Source organism: Capra hircus, chromosome 1 (assembly GCF_001704415.2).
Source record: "Capra hircus breed San Clemente chromosome 1, ASM170441v1, whole genome shotgun sequence".
NCBI lineage: Eukaryota > Metazoa > Chordata > Mammalia > Artiodactyla > Bovidae > Capra > Capra hircus.
Window position 1 is genome coordinate 77127815 of NC_030808.1, and position 10622 is coordinate 77138436.

At 36.6% G+C, this 10622-nt stretch overlaps 1 pseudogene; it reads right to left on the bottom strand.

Annotated features, from left to right (window-relative positions):
* On the bottom strand, positions 4893 to 5281 carry LOC102190264 (annotated as a pseudogene).

The following is a 10622-nucleotide window of genomic DNA, read 5'->3' on the forward strand; positions in this document are numbered from 1 at the left end:
ATTAGCTTCAAAACAACATACTGCTGTGTCCTCTTTGCTTTTATTCACTCTGACATTTTATCTTCTTCAATGTGTTTAGACCATTCACATTTAAAGTAATTATTAATATAGTTGGATTGATCTCTTTTCTTTTTTCCCCTCTTTTTTTGACTTAGTTTAATTAAAACTTTTTCTGGTTAATTATTTTACATGATCACATTTATCTCCTCTCTTAGCAAGTCTGTTATACTAAATTACTTAATGATGGCTCTAGTGTTTACAGTACCCATTCCAAGCTCATCAAAGTCCACCATCTAAACAAGACTATGCCACTTACCTATAAAGCAGATACTTTATAAGAGAAGATTATTAGCTCCTCTCTTCCATTTCTGATGGCATTGTCGTCACTTGTTTTACTTATCTATGTGCTATAATTATCCAGTACATTGCTGTTATTATATGTTCAGCAAACAGTTATCTTTTAGATCAATTAAGAAAAAGAAAAATATTTTACTTTGCCTTCATTTGTTCTTTATATAATATTTTTCCTTTTACAAATGTTTGAGAAATTTTACTTCTCAAGCCATTTGCACCTGGAAAAATTTCTAGTGAGATGTTTTAAAATTACAAAATTATATTGAGATTTCCTCATGTTTGTCTCTGTTTTAGTAAATTATAATCTCATGAATTTTCTCATTTCATTTAATTTGCTAATTTGTTGGTAAAAAATATTTTTTAACATTTTCTTATTACCTAATATCTGTATCAATAATGATGCCCTATTTTCACCATAACTGGTCAATTGAAAGTTTTCTTGATCAATCTGCTATAATGCTTAACATTTCATTAATTTTTTCAGCTTTTTAATATTTTCTATTGTATTTTTGGGGTTTATTTGTTAATTTGTACTCTTCTTTCTGTTCTCTTTGTATTTACCTTAATGTTATTTTTACAAATTTACCTAGTATTATGTTCAGTTATGTTATTTTCATATTATTCATTTGAAAACTTATATCATAATATATAGTCTTCTTTTCTAGTACATGCCTATAAAATTAAAAGTTTTTCTTTTAGCTCAGTTTTAGCTGCATATACTAGTTTTCATATGTTATATTTTTCTGTATGCCATTCAAAATATTTTGTAGTTTACACTGTAATTTATTCATTGACCCACTGGTTATTTTAGAAGTATCAATATATTGGTTAATATGCAAACATTTGAGAGTTTTACATTATTTTTGTAAGTATACTATGCTGTATTTTTCCAATAAACATACTCTGTATTATTTAATACTTTGAAAATTAAGATCAAGTTTGCTAACTATATAGTTCAAATTATCTCTATGTGACTGACTTTTGTCTGCTTTTCCTATCAGTTATTTAGAAAAAATTCTAAATTTCTCAACTATTGACTGTAGTTATGCCACATTTTACTCTATATATTGAGACTGTGTTATTAGGTACAAATAGAGTTATAATTGTTATAATTTTTATTTATTATTTCTAATAAATATATACTCTTTTTGCCTTGAAGTCTGCTTGCATGAAGTTAATAGAATAACATCAGGTAATATTTGGTTAATATTTGATAATATTTTTGGTTCAGTTCAATTCAGTTCAGTTGCTCAGTCGTGTCTGACTCTTTGCGACCCCATGAATCGCAGCACACCAGGCCTCCCTGTCCATCACCAACTCCTGGAGTTCACTCAGACTCACGTCCATTGAGTCCATGATGCCATCCAGCCATCTCATCCTCTGTCATCCCCTTCTCCTCCTGCCCCCAATCCCTCCCAGCATCAGAGTCTTTTCCAATGAGTCAACTCTTCCCATGAGGTGGCCAAAGTATTGGAGTTTCAGCTTTAGTATCATTCCTTCCAAAGTACACCCAGAGCTGATCTCCTTTAGAATGGACTGGTTGGATCTCCTTGCAGTCCAAGGGACTCTCAAGAGTCTTCTCCGACACCACAGTTCAAAAGCATCAATTCTTCGGCGCTCAGCTTTCTTCATAGTCCAAATCTCACGTCCATACAAGACCACTGGAAAAACCACAGCCTTGACTAGATGGACCTTCGTTGGCAAAGTAATGTCTCTGCTTTTCAATATGCTATTTTTGGTTAGTATTTAATAATATCTTTTCAACTCCTTTATTTTTAACTTCTCTACATGTTTATGTTTATATGTGACTCACAGATTAAATGTGCATTTTTATTTTCATCAAATCTGAAATATGTAGTCTGTTTATAGAAATTTATCACTGATATTTTTAAGTTTAAACCTACTACCTTTCTATCATTTTTGATTTGCCCTATCTGTTCTTCTTTTTTCTGTTTTGTTGTCTTCTTTTCATTTAATCATTTTTTTTCAGTTATTATTTCATTATCCCACTTATTAGCTTAATAGTTGCCAGTCATTTTTCTTTTCTTTTAGAGATTACAACATGAGTCCTTGAATCATTAGTGTCTACTGTAAACTAACAACTTGTCCATCTCTCAGAAAGAGTAAGGAATTAAGGACAATTAAATTCCATTTTCTCTATTCAGTCCTTTTTGCCGTTACTGTTGAGTGTTTTAATTATACATATATTTTAGAAAGAGAAGTCGCTCAGTCATGTCTGACTCTTTGCTATCCCATGGACTGTAGCCTACCAGGCTCCTCTGATTATAGGACTTTCCAGGCAAGAATACTGGAGTGGGTTGCCATTTCTTCCTCCAGGGAATCTTCCCGACCCAGGGATTGAGCCCAGGTTTCCCACACTGCAGGCAGATGCTTTATTGTCTGAGCCACCAGCAAAGCATATACATATATTTTAGACCCCACATTATATTACCAGTATTGCTTACATCATGAATATTCATTTCTTTTTTCCTACTTTCCAGTGACTTACTTTTTCCTATTTACATTTCTATAAGATAATTTCCTTCTTGCACTTCTGTTTAGGATCATTTTCCTTATACTCAAAGGATGTGTGTGCTCAGTTTCTTCAGTCATGTACAGCTCTTTGCGACCCTATAGAGGACAGCTTTCCAGGCTCCTCTGACCATGGGATTCTCCAGGCAAGAGTACTGGAGTGGGTTGCCATACCCTCCTCCAGAAGATCCCTTCCCAGGGATCCAGCGTGTCTCTTGCCTGTCTTCTGCATTGGCGGCTGGGCTCTTCACCACTAGCGCCACTGGGGAGCCCACTCAAAGGATACACTTCAGTATATTGTTTAGCGTATGTCTGCTGCCAATGAATTCTCTCACTATTCATTTGACAGTATCTTTATTTAATGCTTACTTTTGAAAGATATTTTCACTTGTCATATAATTTTAGATTGTGAGTTTAATTCTTCATTATTTTTCAGTATCATTTTCTTATGGTTTTCATAATTTCCTTTTATTTTTAGCCTATAGTACTGGCCTTATCTGTTTCTGGAATTGAAAACTTCTTGTAGCTATAAAAATTAGGAGTAAGAACAGTAATAATTACAAAATCACCCTTAAAGATCAATTAAGATTTCCTCTTCAAAATTTAAAGCCTTTGAAGTAGCTGAGATACTTACTCGAAGTCATTTCATGGGCAGAATGAAGTCAAGACTGCATGAGAAACGATCAGAAATAGTTATTCCCTCACTAACAATTACATTAAAATTTGTTTTATTCTCAAGGCTCCACCAGATAGTTTTGTGGTGAGATTCAAAATGCTACAAGATTTTGAATGTCTCGTGGCCAGGCTTATTTCAGAACAGATATACTTATCTCCAGCTTTTTGCCTGGTCTACCTCAGCTGAGTTCCAAATATCTTTTGTATAATGGATCTTAACCTGTCAAAATAGAAATGCAAAATGTATTGCAATGACAATAAGGACTGGCCACATTAAAAAAAGAAGTTATTTATTGGTAAAATGGAGAAGAGGTAATAGAATCTAGGCCTTACGTAAAACAAGTTTCGTACTGTATGGGAGCATTTAAAAAACTGCACCACATCACTCAAGATACAGTGTATAAGTGCTGATCTGATCCTAACATTTTTGGAGTACCGTTATATAAACATTTTAAGAAGTGGCTTACTCTGGAAATTTTAGAACCTTCAGTGAAGTTTCCATTTGCTCTATCATACTACCTAGCTTAGATAAATCTTCACTTTTATAAATTAAAATTTATAAAATTATAAATTACATAAAACTTCCCCCAGAGTAGACATGGGATGTGTGGGATTACAGGGTAACAGTTGTTCCATAAAGTGTTGGGTTCCAGGGGCAAATAATGATAGAAACTAAATGTTACAATTTATTCCATTTTGGTGATTACAGGCATTACAGGGCAGTGTGGGTAAGCAAGGCAAATGAAGCAAACTCTTTTCTTCCTCCATTTAACCAGATGCAGCATTTTGGCATTTTTGTAATACACAAGTTGACTTAACTCATTGACTTACATTAAAAGCTGGTAATTTACAATCTTCTTCCATAGCCGCTCTGAGGACCTTAATCCCTGAACTACACCATGAGCTCTGAAATGATGTTCATTACAGTGTTCTTGAAGCTTTCACATCTTAACATGAGATCTGACACCTCTTGTTAAGGTAGGGAACTGTTAAAAGTTGTCTTTCTTTTGGCTAACCCAGTTCACCAGCAATCTTAACAGTTAAGTTACTATATAAAAATAAAACTGTGCTCCCAAGCATTTATCGGAACTGTTGTGCTGGGAACACCTTGCAAAGCATTCACTCCCTGAGAGAAAAGAGAGATCCTAACCAGCTGCTTACATGAACAATAACTCCAGTACAGGATATGTAATGTCCTTCATAGCAGAACTCAGGCAACCTTGGTCATCCCAACAAGCTCTTCAGCACTTAGATACAGATAAAATTAAAATTGACCCCAGATCAAGTATTGTAGCCACAATCCAAAATAACCCCATTGTCTAGCATGCTGGGTTCCTGCTGTGATACCAAAGCCAAAAATTTCAATGCAAAGAGTAATGGTCAAGAAGGAGGCAAGGAAAGTCCACCCTCCTCAGTCCATGAGATTGATGCTATCTTCACAGCTTTAATTGATAAAATCAAGGGTCCTCAATTTCCTGATTTGAGGAGTCTATTTTCAAGGTGACTGTCAAGGTCCAGAAGAGCTATCATTTTTCTTTGCAATGGCCCATGAACTCCAGTCCTTCAATAGGAATCTCTTTTGCCTGTATTGCTTTCTGAAAACACTTCTGGTATCTCTTGAAGAGGTCAGTGCCTGGGTCCCTGGAGCTGTCTACCCTTGAGGGAAGCGCTGGTCATATTGGCACTTCAAGTCCATGCATGTCTTCTCTACACTGTTCATGGTGTCTGCATCTGCGGTGGTGCTTTGGGATGTCACACAATTTCATAGTGGCCATGACATGGAAGCAACCTAGATGTTCATCAACAGATGAATACACAAAGAAGTTGTGGTGGATATACACAGTGGAATATTCAGTTCAGTTCAGTCCCTCAGTTATGTCTGACTCTTTGCAACCCCATGAATCACAGCACACCAGGCCTCCCTGTCCATCACCAACCCCCAGAGTTCACCCAAACTCATGTCCATCAAGTCAGTGATGCCATCCAGCCATCTCATCCTCTGTCATCCCCTTCTCTTCCTGCCCCCAATCCCTCCCAGCCTTAGGGTCTTTTCCAATGAGTCAACTCTTCGCATGAAGTGGCCAAAGTATTGGAGTTTCAGCCTCAGTATCAGTCCTTCCAATGAACACCCAGGACTGGTCTCCTTTAGGATGGACTGGTTGAATCTCCTTGAAGTCCAAGGGACTCTCAAGAGTCTTTAACTCCACAGTTTAAAAGCATCAATTCTTCGGCGCTCAGCTTTCTTCAGTCCAACTCTCACATCCATACATGATCACTGGAAAAACCATAGCCTTGACTAGATGGACCTTTGTTGGCAAAGTAATATCTCTGCTTTTCAATATACTATTTAGTTTGGTCAAAAATTTCCTTCCAAGGAGTAAGTGCCTTTTAACTTCGTGACTGCAATCACCATCTGAAGTGATTTTGGAGCCCAAAAAAATAAAGTCTGACACTGTTTCCACTGTTTCCCCATCTATTTCCCATGAAGTGATGGGACCAGATGCCATGATCTTAGTTTTCTGAATGTTGAGCTTTAAGCCAACTTTGTCACTCTGCTCTTTCACTTTCATCAAGAGGCTTTTGAGTTCCTCTTCACTTTCTGCCATAAGGGTGGTGTTATCTGCATATCTGAGGTTATTGATATTTCTCCCAGCAATCTTGATTCCAGCTTGTGTTTCTGCCAGCCCAGCGTTTCTCATGATGTACTCTGCATAGAAGTTAAATAAGCAGGGTGACAATATACAGCCTTGACATACTCCTTTTCCTCTTTGGAACCAGTCTGTTGTTCCATGTCCAGTTTGAACTGTTGCTTCCTCACCTGCATATAGGTTTCTCAAGAGGCAGGTCAGGTGGTCTGGTATTCCCATCTCTTTCAGAGTTTTCCACAGTTTATTGTGATCTACACAGTCAAAGGCTTTGGCATAGTCAATAGAGCAGAAATAGATGTGTTTTTGGAACTCTCTTGATTTTTTGATAATCCAGTAGATGTTGGCAATTTGATCTCTGGTTCCTCTGCCTTTTCTAAAACCAGCTTGAACATCTGGACGTTCATGGTTCACGTATTGCTGAAGTCTGGCTTGGAGAATTTTGAGCATCACTTTACTAGCACGTGAGATGAGTGCCATTGTGGTAGTTTGAGCATTCTTTGGGATTGTAATATTACTCAGCCATAAAAAAGAACGAGTTTGAGTTAACTGAAGTGAGGTGAGTAAAACTAGAAGCTGTTATACAGAGTGAAGTAAATCAGAAAAAGAAAAACAAATATAGTATATTAATGCGTATATGTGGAATCTAGAAAAATGATACTGATGAACTTATTTGCAGGGCAGGAATAGAGACACAGATATAGAGAACAGACTTGTGGACACGATGGGAGAAGGCGTGTGAGATGAATTTGGAGGGCAGCATTAGCATATGTACACTACCATGTGCAAAATAGCTAGCTAGTGGGAAGCAGCTGTGTAGCACAAGAGCTCAGCGTGGTGCCCTGTGACTACCCTGAAGGTGGGATTGGAGTGGTGGGAGGGAGATTCCAAAGAGACGGGACATGTGTGTATTTATGGCTGATTCACAATGTTGTAAGGCAGAAACCTAACACAAAACTGTAGAGCAACTTAAAAAAATGAACAATAAACTGAAAAAAGGTTTTCTTTGAAAGGTTATCTTATCAGTTTTACTTCCTTGAATGTGTCTGTTTTCCTCTATGCTTTTTAAATTTCCTTTTTCCTTTTTTTGGGGGGGAAGGTGGTATTTTTCCCCTGATGTATCTAAGGGTGGCTTTCCATAGAGCTTTTTGAAATGATGGATTAATTTCTATGTCACTTTCAGAAAATATTTTTTTTCTTGTATGTTTTTCACCTGTTGGGCTATTTTTCATTTGTTTATTTGTTTTTCCTCATCACCATTTTAGCTTATTCTTGACTTAACTGGTTATTTGTATTGAATGTTTGGCATTATATATAAAAGTTATTGCATGTCTGTATTTTTTTTTTCTTTCTCTGAACGGTATTTTATTTTCCTTTAGATCACAGAAAAAAAGGCTTACCATCTCTATTCTATAAGAAATTGAGATCATTTGAGACTCATTTTCAAGCTTTGTGAGAACTGGCCTAGTTTCAGTTTCCACTTACTTCTTATCCAGTTGATGTACTTTAGCTCTCTTTTTTCATCAGTTGCCAAGAATTTTAATGTTCAGCTTCAATAACTCTATTGACCTTGCTTTATATTTTTATTTCTTGTTCCTATAACAAATATTTCTTCTGTTTGTAACTTAATTGTCTTATTGTATCTATATCTATTATTGTAAAGATTCTCATATACTTTTTAGAATCCATCCACTCATGATTTATTATCACCTGTCTAGACTACTTGAGGTACAAATTGGGCTCCAAGTAAGCCTATAGGCATGAATTCCACATTTACTAACTTCAAGGGGGTTGCAACCTAATAACAGGAAAATAACAGACAACCAAGGTGATGAGAAAAGTAGAGAGTAGAAATCTTATGCAATAATGCATAAGCTATGTACTGTAAGAATGCCAGCAAAGGAATAGTACAGTTTTCCTAAAATGCTAAGGGAGAAGGTGAGGGTGGCATTTGAGTGGGCACTTGAAGAAGGACCAGGACTAGCAGGAGAAGGTCATTACTTCAGGCTAAGCAATGAATACAACTGCAGAAGAGAAAAATAGGGTTAAGGATGGGATGAATAACATGAAGGATATTGTTACGGGAGTGAGCCAGGAATGGGTAAGGCTGATTCAAAAACTCAACTCTGAGGTTCTTAAGCCAGAGATTCTGTTGCTAGAATGAGGACTAATTGTTATTCTTTGGTGATCTTAAGATTTCTGCTGGTTCTTTAATTACCTCCCAAGAGGTGTGTTTACTAAGTAAAAAACAAGAAACAGTTGCTGCCTCCAGGGCTAAGAGTTACCAAGGAAAGAGAAGCGCACCTGCCTTTTTGGTCACCAATACTAACACTTTATTTTCTCGGGGCTTGAATGGAAAGCTAAAGCCTTGGGTTGGAACTGGAATGCAGGCTGCTCTAGGGTGATGATTCGTGCTGACTGTTAGACTTGCAAAACTGAATGTGGGTGGTTTTGTTGTGTAATGCTTTGTTTTAATCTTTCTCCCTTTAATGAAGTGCTTTGACTGTCTTTTTATGTGTATGCCTGTAAGAAGTAGGACATGCTGGAGTTTCTTAACAGAACCTCATCAAATGTGTAGTCATGATTGAAAAATTGTTTGCCTAAGGTTAAAAAAGTCTTAAAAACGAGAAAAATAAAAGAGAGAAAAAAAGAAAGAATGAATGAAATGGAAATACCAACTATTAAATCTGGGCACAGCAGTTGGTATTATATTATTTTGGAAATATAATGTCCATAAAATAAAATAATTAGATCAAATTTGGTTCCCATTTCTCGTGAATTGCAGATCTAGAACTTAGCTTACAGGATTCGTGTTCCCATGTAGTGTTGGAGAGAAAATTTAACATAAATGATCAAAAATCAGTTATACAATAATTAAATTACGGATTGAATATTTTGCGTGCCATTTTGAAAAACAAAAAGAACTGAATTGAACATTTCTCATGCAGAATACCATCATATCAATTCTTTCTGAATATTTCAGTCAACATTCTTTCAATAAACATTTATTAGGCATCTACTATTTGCCAAGTTCTCTACTAGCCTGCAGAGACAGTGATGAGCAACATGTGGGCACAATTCCTGATCTTTCAGAGAATCTATCAGGGAATCTATTGGGGAATCATCAGACAGTTGTCAAATAATCACATGTGAAAGAATAATTCCAAACTTGAGGAAAATGCTCTGAAAAGAAAAAATTCTGTGAGAGCCAGTCATAAAAGGATTGTAAATGAACGCCTGTGCTCTACTGTGGGCCTCAGGAGTAAATGGCATACAGGGAACTAGTACCATCAGCTGCCTGATGCTGCGGACAGAACAAGAGTCAGTCAGATTCTTATTTGTAAGACAATTAGGACTTTTCCATCATGGCCTGCATGGCAGAGTTTTCTAAATTTCTGAAGTTAGGTTTGTTTTTTCCTGCTTGGACTAGTCCCTTGTTTTCCTTCAGTCCATCTCCAAAGTGCTATCAGAGAAAAATTTCTAAAGCTCAGCTTCTAAAGTACCTCAGTTTTCCCAGCAGCTTCTGGCATTTCTCCTTTACAGGGCTGCAATTCTCTGTTTCATATTCTTATAAAATTCAAAGCTCTGGCAGACAGGGCCCTCTCTGATCTTCGCATCCCTCAATCAGCCTTGCCAAATTTGTCTTTCATCACTCTTCTCCACACCCCTAGCAACCCAAGGTCCAGCATCAGTTAATATTTTGTAGCCAAATCATTCACTTTCCTGAAACAGGTATGTGCAATTTCCTTTTTCTGGGAAGTATCCCCTCCCTTTTCTGTCTGGCAAGTCCCCACTAATTCTGCAATATTCAGGTCAAATGTGATTTCCTCATTGAAATTTTCTCCTACCCCCTAAGGCAGAGTTAGTTATCTCTTTCTTGGTGCTTCCTCAACACTTTGTACTTGTTATGTCTCTCATCACACTGTACTCTATTGATCTTTGCATTATTTCATAAATTCAATTGTGAACTTCCTGAGGGTGGTGACTAAGTCTAATGCACTTCTATAATCATACTTTGGTTCCTTCTAGGTGGGTCCCTACTATCGTGTTTTGCATACATTAACATGATTATGAAAGGAGATAAAAGGTCTGGGGTCCTAGCTATTATCACCTTTTTTAACCAAATGATGGTCCTTGGTATATTCCTAAAGCCTGCTGGTATGAATGAAATCAAGATCTTAGGTGGTTTTTAAAAAAAAACTAAACATTGAGGATTAAATTATATATTTGATACTTAGGACTAAAGTGGTCCCTAGCCTTTATGGCAACCGTGTAAATTATAAAATGCCGTCTTTTACCAAAGACCCTGTATTTCTTTCTGTTGGGAAGTTGTCATCATATGCTAGTTTTGTTAGAACAAACACATTTCACAGTTATCTAGTTATTGTCACAAATATGCAAGAATATGGTATCTAG